Genomic DNA, 17,351 nt, shown 5'->3' with positions numbered 1-17,351 from the left:
ATTTCTAGGGGTAACCTCCTAGATACATTGGACAGAGTTATTCTGTTCTTCATATCTTTTAATCTTTCTTTTATATTTTCAGTGACTTTATTTTTGCTGAACCAGATTTTGTGTAATTTCTTTAAATCTATATCCACTAATTCTTTCTTCTTCAATATATGATTTGCTACTTAACCCTTCCATTGAGTTTCTTTCCTTACAGCAACATATATTCAATATTAAGAAGTGTGTGTGTGTGTGTGTGTGTGTGTGTGTGTGTGTTATAAAATGCACCTAGCCTTTTGTTCATAGTACACTGTACTTTCATTTAGGATATGGTTTTGTTTTGTTTTGGTGTTTTTTTGGGTGTTTTTTTTTTGCTTCTTTTTAATGTAGTCAGGCGTTTGTGGGCGTGTTTTTTTTAATATTTTATAGCCCCTCAGATTATTTTATTATATCGAATTCTTGGTATGATATCTTCCCAGTGGTTATATTTGCTAAATTGCTCTCATGGTGTATCTTTCCTCAAATAGTTTATAATTGGTGATTGTGAGCTCATCTTCAGTGGAGGTTGTTTCTTTCACTGTTGGAATCACACAGGCCAAGTTGTGAACGTTTTATATTTTCTTCCATAGTAACATCTATTTTGTTAATGGAGCTATAATTTTTATGTCAATAGCTCTGTTTGGGATTCTTATGCCACTTGGGAACTGTAAATTCAAACCCCATAACCTCAAGTCATATAGCCTTACTTGTTTATTTTTAGTTTATTAATTATTTATTTTTAATCTTCACATGAGGAGATATTTATTGACTTGAGAGAGAGAGAAGCGGGGGAGAGAGAGAGAGAGAAACATCGATGTGAGAGGGAAACTTTAATTGGTTGTCTCTCATACACAACCCAACCAGGGGCCAGCCTAGGTATGTACCCTGACTGGAATTGAACCTGCGACCTTTTGGTGCATGGGACGATGTCCAACCAACTGAGCCACACAGGCCAGAGTGAGTTTCTTCTTAATTTGGGTATTTAATTGAGCTTTAATCTTTGGTCATGTTGTTAAAAGTGTGTCAGGTGTGCTAGAATTATAGGGACAATAATGCTCACTTTTGGTAATATTACTACAGCCATGTGATCTGCCACACCACTTGCACACATCACAATGTCATATTTTCTAATTTTGGAAGAGAAAGAGCAATTTAAGTTAACAGGTTTCAGGGTAGAGAACTAAAGGTAAGGAGTAAAAGGTTAATACCATATTAAGACTAAAGATTTGAATGAGGCAGCTCTTCTGAGGAGATCTGAAAAACCACTTCCCATCACAAATGCAAGGAGCTCAGTTTGCACTCTAAAGTGTTAATGGTTCATCAGATCTTCCACTCTGTGGGCCTCACCCAAGTTAATTGTTCAACTGCTTCAAAGTCATCTCTTCTAGAGAGAAGGGGGAAATGGAAGTGTCTCGTAAATGCTTCTGGTTTGGGAAACGGAAATGAGGCTAGGTGACTAGGGGTGGGAGTGTCAGGGCCCAGAATAGACCTGCAACTTTCTCCTTTTGGTTTCTCCCGCAGTGACCCTGGCCGCCATTCCATATGACCTCTGTTCAAAGACATGAGAAATGACTGGAAGGAAGGTGAGGGGATGGTACCGTGTAGCCTTGAGAAGAGACTGGAAAAAGATGTGATAGATGCCGTCTCATAGCTGTATGTGCTGGAGTAGAAATAGACTTTATCGGGGGTGCTCCAAAGACTCGCAGTGTGTGCCATGGGTAGTAAGACATTACTTAGTGAACACTTGCTCTGTACCAGGCGCTGTGCTCATGAAGGAAATGCGAGTGGAAATTTAGTACAATGAATATTACACGCCCAGTGTGCAAAGGTATTTTATTTTCATTATCACAGTTTTCACAGCACTGCAAGGCTGCATTACCTCATGTCCTTCAGAACTACCTTCAATTGCTTCCCAGTTGCTAGAAAGCAGAATTTCACTCAATATGGGAGGCTATGTGATTTAATTGACAACAAAAAGACTTTGTAGCTACATAAACCTAGGTTTACTTCCCAACTGTGCACTTATTAACTCTGTTACTATGACCAACTTAAGTCAAATTCTCTTAGACTTAATCTGTTCACACATAAAATGGGCCAGTAATAGGTGACTCGTAGGAATAAAATGAGTTGTATTTACATAAAGCATATTTGAAGTCAACATTTATTGAGCACTTTTTTTGTGCCAGACGTGCTGAACTATTTATAAACATTTTAGTTAATCCTCACAACATCCCCTTTAAAGTGCAAAGAATTCTAATTTCTTTTAAAGAAGTTCAGACTCATAAAGATTCATTTTTTTTGCCCCAGGCCATATGACTGCTAAGTGTCCTGGTTGGTATTCCAAGTCCACCTGCTTTCCTCCGCCAGCTGTGTTCCAAACTGGGTTGAAGGGCTAAGGAAAGTCTGATAAAGGGTGGTTAATACTTACCATCTTCAGAGGTTGAGAAGAATGTTGATTTTGAAGTGGTTCCTGCATTGTGAAAGAGGTTAGAGGGGGTAGTTTCTGAAGTCCCTTCCACCTCTGAATCTTATTTCTATGAAATAGATTTCCCAAACCACTAGGTAAAAAATAAACATGTGTTGCCCACATTTGGCCTCAGCATGAGTCATAACCACAGTTTCCTGCGTCGTCCATGATGGACACCTACTTCTGCTCCGTCTTCATGAAAAGTAGACATCGTGGTCCCCTCTCAGACCTTGTTCCTTAGACTTTTGCTCTTTGGATTTGTTTGGATCTCGTTTCATTGACTCACTCACCATCAATCTCTATCCACACTTTAATATCACCTTCGGGAAAATTCCACCACCTCAACACTCATGCCCAATCTCTCCTCAGCTAGAGGTCCTCACTGGCTCTGGCCACTTGCACTTCTACTTCCAAACCTGCATCCCTGAGGTCCAATGAACTTGGTCTCATTTGCTCGCATTGTTATTTCTTGACCATTCAGCCATCTTCAAATCCCTCATTGATATCACTTGGGAAGGAGGGGCTGAAAACCAAAAATGCAGAGCCATCCCAAACCCTACCTCCATTCAAGATCCGTCCCAGAAACCCTCCTGACCACGAAATCACTCCCCTTCTGGTCCACAGGCTCCCCTAACAGCATGTGTACCTAGAAGCTATATTATAAGGCTTATATTATAGGTGTCCTGCCTAATATTTCTGTCAGACTTGATTTGGCTTCAGAAGAAACAAAGGTCTGTAAACATAAGTGATTGATAGATAAAAAGAAAAAGCAGACTGTCTCCCTTCACACAGGGAAGATTCGAGGAGAAGAGCTGGAAGGGACATTGGAAATGTTCTCTCTAAACTATTCCTCTTAGAGTGGCAGAAAGAGACGTACACTTGTCTGAGTATCTCACTCTTAATATCCTATTTTGCTTGACTTCTCTCTCTCTCTCTCTCTCTCTCTCTCTCTCTCTCTCTCTCTCTCTCTCTCTCTCACACACACACACACACACACACACACACACACTATTGCTTAAATTATTCCATCAAAAAATTCACTTGGATAAATAAACCTCAGGTCTTAAAAATGTGACTATTTCATGGAGGATTAAACTGTACACAGACTTTTTTTTTTTAATTAGATGGATTTTCTCATTAGAGCGCAACACAGTGGAAAGAAAGAAAACTTTTGAGTTTACCTGAGTGGTTTGAAATGACTTTCTTATTCATTCACTGCCTGACCTTGAGTGACTTATTTTAGGTCTTGGAGTCTTATTTTTCTCTCCTAAAGAGGGAGAGTTATCTGTTCCTCACAGGACTGTTGAGAGGATGAAGCAAGTCTCTGAAAGTCCCTGTCCTCTGGGTGGCACATAGTAGGGTCTTCATCCAACATGAGTGTCTTTCTCTGAACAGAGTGAGGCTCAGGAACTCCGAAGCAAGAGGGCTTGGTAAGGCTGTGGTGAGGTGAAGTGAAGTAAACAGGCAAGATATCAACAAACCCTCAACAACAGACCCACATTCGGGCTAACCACACCCAAGTTCAGAGTAACATACAAGACACCCAAAGGAATGAAAACATAACCTGATCTCTAGGTGATGGAAGTATTTCTAGAATCCAAAATAGTAGGATTTCTAGGCTTCTCACCATGGGAAGGTCTCCCTCTTGGGGTGTGGAACACACCTGCTAAGGACATAGGGACTGTTCCTTAGGCTGAAGCAGCAGGAGCCCAGTTGTCTCTTGTGGAGCCTGGGAATCCTGGCCAGAGCCTCAGGGAGGGCCCTGGCAGCTTTGGCTACAGTGATCTGAGTATGGGTGAACCATGATATCTAGTTCCAGTAAAACCCACAGAATGTTCTGAGCTTGTGACTAAGCCTGAGTTAAATAAACAACCCTCACCACCTACCTCATGAAGGATTGTGATGTGTGATGTAGCCTCATATCTCTTTCCAAAAAAAAAAAAAAAAGAAAGAAAGAAAAAGAAAAAAAAAGAAAAAATGAAAGTGTTAAGAGGCTATACTTTTCAGTTTTCAACATCCTTTGAACAGTTGCATGTTTGGCCTCTAACTCATGCCTGTCATTGTGTTAGTCTGTCAGATGGGACGTCATGGACTGTGTCCTCAGAAGCCTGGGTCTCCTCAGGATTACCGTGAGGATAAGGCTGGAACTGAGTAGACTGTGCCTGCCTGCTACTCCCTGGTCAACCCGGAGAGCTTCCCTTTCATCTTTGTCATTTTATTGGCCTTATAATATTTGATTGAAAAGGCAAAAATGTTTCAAAGTCCTGCACTTATTTAAAGTTTGGAAGCAGAATCCAGAGCAATGATATTGTGAAGTGGATGATGGGCATGTTCCTTAGATCTAAAGAGAGAGAGAAAATCAGAAACAGCTGATATTTATTGTTTATTGTGTAGCAAATATTTTTTTCAATTAGTCCTCACATGAGATGAGTACTGTTATTAGCCCCATTTTAGAGAGGAGGAAACTGAGGTCCTGAGAACTTCAGTAAAGTTGATCAAGTCAGATGATCAATAAGTGGTTCAGCTGGTGTTAAATCCTAGGAGGATTAATATCAGAGGGTAGGCTTTTAACCGCCACACTATGCTGACTCCTCCCCCAAACCTCCCTTTGTGACCAACAGGTCCTTCTCCCAGTTTCCCACCGCCATCCTGGATGTTCCCATATTCAGCCTCTGTTCAGATGTTCCCTCCTCATGGCGGCCTTGCCTGACTGCCTCATCCAAAAGAAAGTCAGTTCACTGCTTCCTTTACTTTCTGAGCTTTTATCCCACAGTGACCAATGTTGCCTATGTATTTGTGTATCTCGAGGAGCTGTGGCCCTCAGCTCCTGGAGATCAGGGGCTTTGTAAGCTTCTAGAACAGTGGTTCTCAACCTGTGGGTCGCGGCCCCTTTGGGGGTTGAACAACCCTTTCACAGGGGTTGCCTAAGACCATTGGAAAACACATATAGAACTACATATTGTTTTTGTGATGAATCACTATGCTTTAATTATGTTCAATTTGTAATAATGAAAATACAGCCTGCATATCAGGTATTTACATTACGATTCATAACAGTAGCAAAATTACAGTTATGAAGTAGCAACGAAAATAATTTTATGGTTGGGGGTCACCACAACATGAGGAACTGTATTAAAGGGTCGCAGCATTAGGAAGGTTGAGAACCACTGTTCTAGAACATCTCTCATAACCAGTTAGTAAAAGGTCCTGTGGAAATAAGTGTGGAAGGGAGTACAAGAGTTGAACAAGAAAAGATCTGGACTGAGAAAGATCAACATGGGATAAGGTGCCAAACCTAGAGTCAGACTGTTCAATTTGAATCACAGATGTGTTATCAATTAGCTGTGTGACCAGAGCGAGTTTTCTTTTTCTCATTCATTCAGCCTCACAGTACTGTTGTGAAAATTAAATGAGATAGTAGACATTAATAGCTTTTTACTGGTTTCTTAATACATTTTTTCCCCTAGAGCTGATCCTGGAAACATAGCGAAGCACATAATAAGCACTCAATAAATATATGGTAGGTCATGGAATACTGGATCATAGTTAATAATTAGAGAAGCCATGTTGTGTTATGGAAAAACAATGAAAAAAGAGTAAGAGGACCAGCAACTAGACCTAATTCTGCCTATAACTAGTTGTGTGTCCTTGGATAGATGGCCTTGCCTCTTAGATCCATGTTTCCTCCCTGGTAAAACAAGAAGTTTGGACAGGATCATGTAGAAATTGCCTTTCATCTTTGAAATCTATGACATTGAAAAGATCCCACAGTTGATCTGATTTCCCTTGGATTTCCAGTAGCAAACCAGCTCATCCTGATTGTTGTCAGGAAGCTGGAATGATCCATTATGTTTCTATTTGCTTCCTGGGTTCCAGTTCAAATAAAAATTCTTCATACTGTTCACAGAGAATAATGGTGGGCACCTTGACGCTGATATTTACAATGGACAATTAATTCACTCTCTTATCTGGGTCTCTGAGGGTCGTTCTGGATTGGTGAGCCTCTTGACCAGGCCGAAGGAATTCCATCACCCCTTGTACTTGTCCTCAATGAATGAGAAATGAATGAGATGTATGGAGGTTGTCTTGGAGACTTCTGTTTCAAGTCCACCTTGGAGAATTGGGTGTTTTTGGTCCTGTTCCATGGGAAGGGTCATTGTTTCTGTTGACAGGTTGATTTATTTCAAGAGGCTGCTGCCAAGGATTTTGTAGTCTTAGAAAGTTAAATTGGTGACCTGATGTGGAAGTTCTGTGTCCTTAACCACCATTTCCTCAGCCATCATTTTCAAAAGAAAATGTTTTACCTTTGTCCTGTATTCTAAAAACTACATAGTCAAAATGATTTCTGAGAATTGAACAGAGTAGTCACTTTTTGGTGAATGTGTGTCCTATGGCTGGTGGACTAGCAAACGAATGCATCTCACTTGTAATATATGGATTATCTGAAACCTCCGTATGTCTTGCCTTCTGTGTGACATTTTTTAAAAAAATGAACAATATATAGAACTTTCTGGTTTTCAAATTGTTTCACATATATTATTTGATCTTCATAAAAGTTGCATGGAACTAGTAGTGCTGCAATCCCATTTTTCATATGTGGAAGCTGAGTCTCAGAATGCCTTTACAACTAACCTAAACACAAGGACTTAAGCCTGGATTTTCTGATTCAGCTCCTTGGCTCAGAGCTGAAGGAGAGCAAAGGAGATTGGAAAAGAATCTTGGCAGAAATTCCTTTGTGGAGCAAAACAAGAGATGGTACTGTTTACAACATCCTCCCAAGTTTCTCACCCCCACAGGGGACAGAAAATCTCTAGGAAAGGAGGAAGGACTTAGTAACCAGCAGCCTGCTTGCATAAGTTCCAATAAAGTATGAGTTGAGCTGTTTCCTGGCGCCATGGAAATTCAACAGGATTACGGAGGTGGGAAGTCAAGAGGGAGGGAGGGAGACTGAAGACACCTGCTAAGGACTCAGCTGGACTTAGGTTGAAAACCCAGCTAGGCCATCTGACAGCTATGTGATCTTAGAAAAAGATTTCCTCTCTCTGTACTTCACTCTCTTAAAGGATAAATAAGAACAGCTTCCTCATAAGTTCATTGTAAGAAGTAAGCACAGTAAATCATCGATTTTGCAGACCTCCATTTAACGGCCTTCAGGCTTAATGGGCAACATTTACGGTCCTTATGTGATATGTGAAATTTAACTCCCTGTTAATTTTAAAATACTTTTTCACCAAGACTTGATTATAATTAAATTAACAGGTTATTGTTTTGTTATTAATTCACTGTTATTTTTAACAAATTTTAGCAAATAAGTCATATGTTGGAAAAAGACACTGGAATAATTTTGCCAACATAAATATTACATATCTACAACTATAGTCTACATATTATATAATGGACTTTTGGCTCTGACACCCCCTCGCTCAAATTAGTCCATTATATGGAGGTTTTACTGTACACTAATGCTATGAAAGAGTAGGGTAGAATCCCTGGGTGGAAACAGTAGCTACACTTGTGTGTGACTGTGAACAAATTATTATGCCTCATTGGACTGCAATTTCTTTATGTATAAAACTAGAGGCCTGGTGCACAATTCGTGCACCAGTGGGGTCCCTCGGTCTGGCCTGTGAGGATTGGGCCGAAACCGGCTCTCTGACATCCCCCAAGGAGTCCCAGATTGTGAGAGGGTGGTTCTTGGGTGACACACCCTGAAATCGGGCTCCCTCCTCTCTAGTTCTGGGTGCATCACCCGAGAACTGCAGCTGCCAAGTCACCACAGCTTGGCAGCTTCTGCGTTGAGTGTCTGCCTCCTGGTGGTCATTGCATGTCTTAGCTGCTGGTTGGAGCATCTGCCTCCTGGTGGTCATTGCATGTCATAGCTACTGGTCAGACGGTCAGATGGTCGCTTAGGCTTTTATATATATAGATAAGGTGATTGGACTAGATGTATCATAATTTGTTTTTCAAGCTCTATACAGTATTTTATTAATGACTGTATTCCATGGAATATAGAGAGATGGGGTTATTAAGGATTTATAGGGTGCCATGTCAATGACATATGTTCAGGTGGGTAGCAGGGCCTTGTAAGCGGCTGTGGTTGATAATAAGGATAATATTTTTAAAAGCTATTTTTATTGGGAACCTGCTAAAATATATATTATCTCATTAATTCCTCATGAAAATCCTATGGAGCAGGTAATACCAGCTCATTTTACATAGGCAGGGAGATTAAAGCTCAAATAGGTTAACTGACTTGTTCAAAGCCATCCAGATCATCCAGGGTGAATCAAACTGTTCCATCTGACCTGGCTCTCATGCCTTTTGCACTATCCTGTGCTGGTTCCATTCATTAAAATCGTTGTTTAATCTCTATATGACCTTCCTTTCCCTTATCCCATGGTGACTTCTCTTTCTATGTGCATCCCTCTACCTATAATAACAATATAATCCATAGTTAAATCAATGCACTCTCTGCTGCATTTTGTGTTTTTGTAAGTCTGTGATCTATTATTATCTACTTAAATCTGTGTATTGCATAATTCAGCATTTTAATATTCGCTTTGAAAAGTGTTTTGAGTCACTTCCCTGCAAAGGTGCTGTATTAAATTACATTCATTATTCTTCCTAAATGTAGACAAGTCATGGTTCAGGTGAACTAGAAAGTAACTCCCATTATCCTCAGCACATTCCATCACATTCGTTATTCTCTGTGACATTTATCAACACGGCATTTAGACCTTTTAAAGAAAGGGGGGGAAATCACTTCAAATTCCGAGGCATTGAACTAACACTGAGCCAAGTTCTGCAGGTGAAAAAGTCACTTCCTTGCTACAAGTGACAAGCTGCCTTTTGGAGCACAATGAGAAGTTGAAAAGCAACATGCCAGGAACTGGGGGAAGTGAAGCACTAACCCGATCTGCTACAACTTGTTGCATCTTGCTTATGACTGCTCGTGCTATTCTTAATAACAGCCCAGTCAGTGGAGCTCAGTTGGCCCTTGCACCAAGAGGTTGCTGGTTTGATTCCTGACCGGGGCACATCCCTGGCTTTCAGGCTCATCCCCAGTAGGATTTGTACTGATTTTGCTAGGGACGGTGGCTTAAACAACAGAAAGTTAGTGTCTCGCAATTCTGGAGTCCAGAAGTTCAAAATCAAGGTGTTAGCAGTGTTGGTTCCTTCTGAGGGCTGGGAGGGAAGGATCTGTTCCAGGGTTCTCTCCTTGAGAAGTAGATGGCTGTCTTCTCCCCATATCTCCTCATCTTGTCTTCCATCTGTTCATGTCTCCATGTCCAAATTTCCTCTTTTTATACAGAAACTGGTGATATTGAATTAGAGACCCACCCTTATCCAATATGACTTCATCTTAACTAGTTGCATCTGCCACAACCCTATTTCCAAAAAAAGATTCCATTCTGAGGTATTAGGGGTTAGGGCTTCAGCAAATGAGTTTTGATGAAACAATTCCACCAACAACAATATTCTTCCATTTCAAAAATTTTATTAAAGCCAAGTTCAGTAAAGCCACATTCATACTCACATCAACTTCTTACCTCCTGTTCCTGCTGTCTGGAATCTTTAACTCTCTACTTTGTAACCTGCCTGTTTGTTTATTGTCTTTCTCACAATCTTCAGTCCTTGAATGAACACAACATAACAGAATAGTTGTAAAATACAAAGGGTATGAGAAAATGCTTTGTAAATTATCAATTCTTATAAGAGTTTTAAATTGCCCTTTATTAACATTCCCTCAATATGAGCTCCTAGTTAGCACATGTCCCCTGGTGTTTCAGATCTTAGAGAAACTCCGTCGGTGCAGGATGGATTAAAGGAAGGAGACAGTCGTTGGGAGGCCATTGTGGTGTTTCGAATTCAGAAGGATGTGAGGTGGAATGAGGGACCCACAGAAGAGATGCCAGGAAAGAAAAATGAGACGCGTCCCTGAGAGATGGTTGCACAGATTTGGGGACTCATTAGATACTGCCAGGCACAGAAGTCATGGGGAGAAAAGCAGATATTGATTTTTTTTTTCTGTATCCAATACAATGATGCATGTAAGTTTTGTTTTATTTTATTTTGTTGTTTTCCTACACTGCTACTGGCTCCCTATTTACTGCCAAATAAAGGCAAATTCTTCAGCTGACACCCTTCCTGACCTTGCCCCTGTCTGCTCTCCATTTTCCCATCATATCCTTATTCACATCTTACCAAACCCCTTGGAGCTGAGCTTCTTACCTTTGTTTCTTCCTGTTACATCTGATCTCTTATCTTGCAAAGTCCTTCCCCGGTGGACACCTGGCTCGTGCCCAAACCAACACTGAAAGACAGAAGCCGTGTTCGCCTCCCTCTGGAGACACACATGCTTTCATGCTCCTTTCAAATCTTGCAGATCCTATCATCATTCTTCTCACAGGGGACCACAAGCATTTCTGATTGTGTGTCCCCCTCATGCAATCATACACTTGAAGACAATATTATGTTAGATTCATCTTCGTATCTCCATTCTTAGCAGAATGTCTTGTCCTTGAATGCAGAAGTATGTGTTACATAAATAAATGAATGTAGACACAGACTAAATCAGATGCTGGGTGATGCATTCCACCCCCATCGGAGGGATCTTTCTGACACAGGAAAGCTGGTGTAGAAATTCTTTGAGGTCTATATTCCTGATTATCTTTTTTAAATTCTCAGAAAAACATATATTGCTCAGATGTGCCCTCCTTCATGATAATGTTTGACTATTGATTTAATTGCCAGATACCTGCACCCTGTAGCTCAGGTTCAAGAATACCTACACCGGAAGCTCATGGTGTTCTCTGGTGGCCACTATGTCCACACCGGCACTGATAGAAGAGGCCCCCGGTGTAGGAGAGACTGGTTATTCATAAAACAGGCTCTTGCCTAGCTAATGTTACACCTTGCACCTGTGACAAGGAGAGAATTATGAGATGTTCAAAATTAAATAATTAAGTTGCAGAGGCCAGGGAATGAGAGACAGACTACTAGCCTGGTAATGGCTGCTGAACAGTTAACAAAAGATTTCTCACATCCTTGTTTTGCCCATTGGATTTTTGGATTAATTTCCAGGTGGTTATTTCCACAGATTATTTTAGCCAGGCACCATCTAACTCCAGGACCCTCTGGTTGTTTATCTGCCGGCTCCTCAGGCTACTCCCTAGGCCAATCTAAGGATCAGACATTTCTTTATTTGGGCTCCGCTATCCCAGAGCTGAGCCTTCCCCCACCCCTCTGCCTATAGCTCATGTAAATTCTTTCAGACTACTTCTTTCTTCTCCCTCCCCACATCTGATGTATAAAAACTCCTGCAAAACTTTGCAATGGTGGACTTGCTATCTTTCCTACCTAACCATGTGGCTGGTGGTTTAGACTCCATGCCCCAAGACAGGTCTTTTGGTTAGCATTTTGGGCTCAATAAAATCTTACGAAAAGACTTTCAGCCATGGAAGTTAAGAAATTGTAGTTTCACATGTGTCTGAAGCTACTAAACTTCAACAAATGCCCCATAAATTAGCTTTTTTCCCACCCAGTTAGGACATTCCTATTTAAATTAGGATAGGAATTCACTAATTCACCAGCAAGTTTCCATTTTTTAGGAGGACTCTAACACTAGTATTTGGGTGACTGTAATCAAGGCAAATTGCAGTCCTAGCTGGTTTGGCTCAGTGACTAGAGCAGGGGTGGGCAAACTTTTTGACTCGAGGGCCACAATGGGTTCTTAAACTGGACCAGAGGGCCGGAACAAAAGCATGGATGGAGTGTTTGTGTGAACTAATATAAATTCAAAGTAAACATCATTACATAAAAGGGTACGGTCTTTTTTTTTTTTTTTTTTTTAGTTTTATTCATTTCAAACTGATGGGTCCCAGGTTTGATTCTGGTCAAGGGCACATGCCTGGGTCCCTGGTGGCGGGTATGCAGGAGGCAGCCAATCAATGATTCTCTCTCATCATTGATGTTCCTCCCTTTCTCTTTGAAATCGATAAAAGTATTTTTTTAAAAAAAGAAGGCAACGTGCAGCAACAATTATTATTATTATTATTGAGACAGAAATAAAATTCAAAACTGGGCAATACTAATTAATGACTTTTGGACCTTGGGCAAGTTATTCAAAATCTCAGGTACCTCACCTGGGAATTAGAGGTAATAATAACCGACCTTACCGTAGTTGGTAATGATTAAAAATTATGCCACCCACATGATAGGACATAGCTCTATGTTTCCTAATGGGAGTGCGATTGATGTTTGGGGTGGGGAAGACTCCCTTAGGTGCAAGTCCATTGCCTACATTGTAAGACAGTAAACATCTGTGGAAGCTGACCTCTCAATGCCAGGACTGCCCCCACCCCCAGTCATCGAAGCAGCTGAAAATGCCCCCAACCCTCCCCCACATGCACATTGCAAAAGCCATAATGAGATAAAACTTATCAAGTGTTACTACACGCTAGAGAATGTTCCAAGAACTGTGTTTGATTCATCTCATCTAATCCTCATAAAAACTTTATGATGCTCTGCAAGATTAAATACATTGTTAGGTTATATAACTGAAGAGTGGAGGGTCTGGGTTTGTAGGCTTGTGAGGTTAGTGTCTGAGTCATCCTGACCAGAAGCATAGTAGGTACTCAATAAATACGCTCTTCCTTTCTTCTTCCCAATTTGGTTTCCGCTCCAGTGCCTTTGGCTAACTCCTGAGAGATCCATAAACAGACTTTGTCTCCACATGTGTCTCAGGGACTCCAGATGAACAGCCTTCATTGGTCCAAGCCTAATCTTGACAAAACTGAAGACATCTTTTTTTTTTTTTTTTTTTTCCTAGTGAAGGATATCTCCAGGCCAAATTTGTCTTGCTGTAACATGGCATAGCCCACTACGGGGTTTCCCTGGGGATCAATAAATATTAGGCCATCCATTTTTTTTCTTTCACTTAATTCTTCTCCTCCTTTCTTTCCTCAGGGCCCTGTGCTGTGGGAGCACCTCTCACCTGGCCGGTTTTTGTTACCGCTGCATGACGCTTGGGAGGTAAGTGTTCTGCACCCATTTCCAGTGTCAGGAAGGGAGTGTTCCCCCTACATCCAGGTCATTCTCCAACTGGGTGTCCTACCATTCAACTCAGTTCTGACACTGTCCACCTGGAGATAGGGTCAGATTCCACAGGCTGAGGGTACTTACACAGAGAGAGCTTTGTTCCAGATGAGCCCCTCGGAGATGGGAGTGCTCTGTGTTTGCATTTGTCTGTGAGAAGGTAAGTACTTTTCTGAAGGGGGAAGCTGGGTCCTCCGGGATTGTGTGGGGACCAAAAAGCAGAAGAGTACAGTACAGCCAACCTCGACCTCCATGAATAAAGAGACAATAGGTCTGTTAACATTTTTCCAAACAAATGGCTCGGGGAAGGTTTTAAACTCCATGTAAGGAGACTTGTACCTGCCAGTCAGGGCTTCCTGGACTCAGAAGTCAACAGATCCACAAAAGTTATCCCTCTCTAGAATGGAGACCCAGACACATCCTGCCTTTCCTGGCAATAATGATAGGACTCACTATTCTCAATAGGACAGACATTCAGAATCAGTTGCCAGGCATGGATTTTCTCCTTCCTTCAACCATCCCTGCATGATTAGCCCTAGTGCATGTCCTAGGCACCACAAATAGCTTCCCCCCTGAACCTGTCAACCTCATGAACATTTGTACCTTTGCACATATTTACAAAGGGATGATTAATGGCTACAGAGCTGAGCAAAGTTGTGTGGCCATAGGCAAGATGCTTCTCTAAGGTGGCTTCATTTTGCTTGTCTGCGATATGAGGTTGGTCTAGGATCGTAGACCTCTTTTAACTCTGACATTAAAGGGTTTCAAAAATGGTTCCTGAGGAGACAAGAAGGCATGCTATTGCTCATGAGGTACTGTGGCCTGGGTTCCATTAATTAATTAATTGGTTGATTGATCAGTTTCTCACTCTCACACTCCCAGGGCAAATAGGTACAAGGGTCTCTTCTGTGTGTGTCAGGCATCAGGGAATGCCCAGGCTATTCGGGGAGACTGTGTGCAGATGTTGGTAATCTAGCTAGCATGCTACCCTATCCTATAGCAATGAGAATGGGGGCCAGAGACCTCCTTCTATCTGGAAAAATAGAAACAGGCTTTTCTGTGGAGAAAGGAATAAGTCAAGAAGAGAATGGGTCTCTCATCGAACTAGGAATGAGGCAAACCTCGGCTCCTTCACTTACTGAATATTAGCGTTTTTCATTTCACTGAGTCTGTTTTCCCATCTACTCTAGTGGTGATACTACTACTTAAAACTAATAATAACACTCCAAAAGTTTGGTAAGACTCATTGGGGTAAACAATGTGAAAATTCCTGTTAAACTATAAGAAATCCATTCTGTTTATACCTACTCCCCTCTCTCCCTTCTGTAGCAAAGAATTTAATATGGACTCGGCATGCTTAGAAATGCTCACTTGTCATTCTTCATAATTCCAGCGCTCATTTTCTGCCCCAAACAGTGAAATTGCTGCATTGCTCCTTAGAGATTTCAAAATCTTCCTACCACCTTTCATTTTACAACCTCCCAGGGCCTGAGAGAGGATTAGCTTCCATTTATGACCACTCCTGCACCCTGCCCATTTGGAGGGCTGAAGCTGATAGAACAAATCCCCAGCCATTGATTTCCCGCCCAACGTTAAGTTCACGAGCTCTATCTCCCCCACCCTTCTGTGTTATCTTAAGAAACTAAAACTTCCTTATGCTCCTTTAATAGCTGTAAGGGAGGGGGGCAAGATAGCTGAAATCGGCATGATAGGTTCTCAAGAATTCAGAAGTTGGAATTGGGAAACCAGGTTTCAGATTCAGCACTCGCTGTGAGAACGTGGCTAAGCCACTGACTGTCTAGGAGCCTCAGTTTCTTCCTTTAGTTTCATAAGATGGCTGTGAGGATCAGAAAAAAGAGATGACGGATGAAAAATTATTTTTTAAATGCTGAGGCCCTGTATAAACATTAGCTGTGTAGGTAATTAATATTAACATTGATAATAAAAAGCGTTAACATTTACGGGGCTGTATTCAGAAAAAAAAACACCAAGATGAATTTTCTTTATTTATTCCACATGACTAACTTTATTTATCCCACATGACTAACTCATGGAATGGTAGGAAAGAGTGTGGCCATGTTTGATGATGGCCCGATGATATCAGAGTACGTTAAAGTCTGAATGGTGTGGCTATCTCCTGAAGTCTGATGGTATAAAAGGCAGTGCTGGCCGATGTGACGCAGTTGGCTAAGCATCGTCTCTTACACCAAAATGTTGCTGGTTCGATTCCCGGTCAGGGCACATGCCTGGGTTTCAGGCTCAAATCCCCAGTAAGGGGCGTGCAGGAGACAGTCAACCCACATTTCTCTCTCACACTGATGTTTCTCTCTCGCTATCTTTTCTACTATATAAAAGCAATAGAAACATATTTTTCAAAAAGGCAGCAAGGTCTCAGGTTTTTTTGCTTTTCTAATCTGGTAGGATATCTACTCTCTGTAGAAGGTATTGATCTTCCTGACATCTCCATGGCAACCAAGGAAGCATTTACCTTGCTTATTTACTAGTTCAAGGACACACTTCATAAGCTGCATCTGAGTCATTATCACCCTCGACAGACTTGGGATGTGGATGAGCCCTGTACTTGACCTCCGGCATTCTGACCCCTGTGCCTCCTTTGTGCACCTTTACTAGTATATAAAATTCTGCCATGGCACCCACAAGCTGTTACTGCATTTGTTAGTTCCATGTCAGTCCTATGCCATTAGACTCTAAGCCTCTCAAAGGCATAGACCTGTAAAGCAATTCTTTAATGCATGATAAAGAGTTAATACGACTACTGTCAATGTACAGATGATTAAGTCAGAGAGGGAATGTGTGGGAGATTGGACAGATAGATGAACATGTCTTGGCTGCTTAGAACATGGGGCAAAGTAGTACATGCTCTCCTTCAAAGTAAGTTTGACTTTGGTGTCAGAGCAGATGGTTGAAATGATCTGACTTCTATCCCCACGTTGTTCCCTAGATGCCTCTACCACCACCACCACTGTGGAGAGCCTCCTGTTTATATTCTCTTTAATGTCTCTTCAAGTACTCAAGTTCAACCCCAAGTTCAACCGCTGGTCTGGCCCTGATCACTGAGGCTCATCAGTTGACCTCCCCATACTTAGCCTCACAGGGCAGTTGCTCTTTGTTCTGGCTCTTGTGGCCACCATGACTATCCATTTCATCTCATAATACAACGAACAGGGAAGCTGAAACCCTCTGGAGGCACTAATGCCTCCCAGATGTTTCCCAGGCTGTCTCCTTGCTTTTGTCTTATCTGCCTTAGACTGCAGAGAAATTCCAGTGCAGCTACTTAAAGCTGAAGGCATTCTAGTACAGGTCAACAAACTGTGGCCCATAGGCCACATCTGGCCAGCTGCCTGAATTTGTAAATAACATTTTATTGGAACATAGCCATGCTCATTCATTTACAGATTGTCCATGGCTGCTTTTGAATTTCAACTGGACAGCTGAGTAGTTGTGAAGGAGACCAAAGGGCCTAGTATATTCCACAAGGTCTAGTGTATTTACTGTCTACCCCTTTATAGAAAAAGCTAACCAACCTCTCCTTTGTAAATTAACCCAGATGTAGAATTGAGTAACTCTCTGTGATGGAGTCCTTGGTACTTGGTTTAGTGATGAGTGGGCACCATGCTTTTACTTCCAACCACTCCAAATTCTGACACCACCAAGAGAAAATGGCTTTGTTAGCATGGACTAATCGGTGGAATTTAGACAATTCTAAAGTCTAAAAAAGGAAGGAGAGAAGGAAGAAAGGAGA

General features: G+C 41.5%; 2 long non-coding RNA genes across 2 annotated transcripts in view; one reads left to right on the top strand and one right to left on the bottom strand.

Moving 5' to 3' along the window:
• Positions 1-17,351, bottom strand: part of LOC132219748 (uncharacterized) — an 801,764-nt gene that overhangs the window by 336,194 nt on the left and 448,219 nt on the right. The window lies entirely within an intron of this gene.
• The window catches only part of LOC132219750 (uncharacterized), a 43,523-nt gene continuing 39,566 nt past the window's right edge, over positions 13,395-17,351 (top strand). Inside the window, exon 1 of the long non-coding RNA XR_009449604.1 lies at positions 13,395-13,525. This is a non-coding gene — a long non-coding RNA (uncharacterized LOC132219750). The remainder of the gene's footprint in view (positions 13,526-17,351) is intronic.

The sequence above is a fragment of the Myotis daubentonii genome, chromosome 17, assembly GCF_963259705.1.
Source record: "Myotis daubentonii chromosome 17, mMyoDau2.1, whole genome shotgun sequence".
Taxonomy (NCBI): Eukaryota; Metazoa; Chordata; class Mammalia; order Chiroptera; family Vespertilionidae; genus Myotis; species Myotis daubentonii.
Note: the sequence above shows the minus strand (reverse complement) of the source record. Positions and strands in the feature narration are given on the sequence as shown.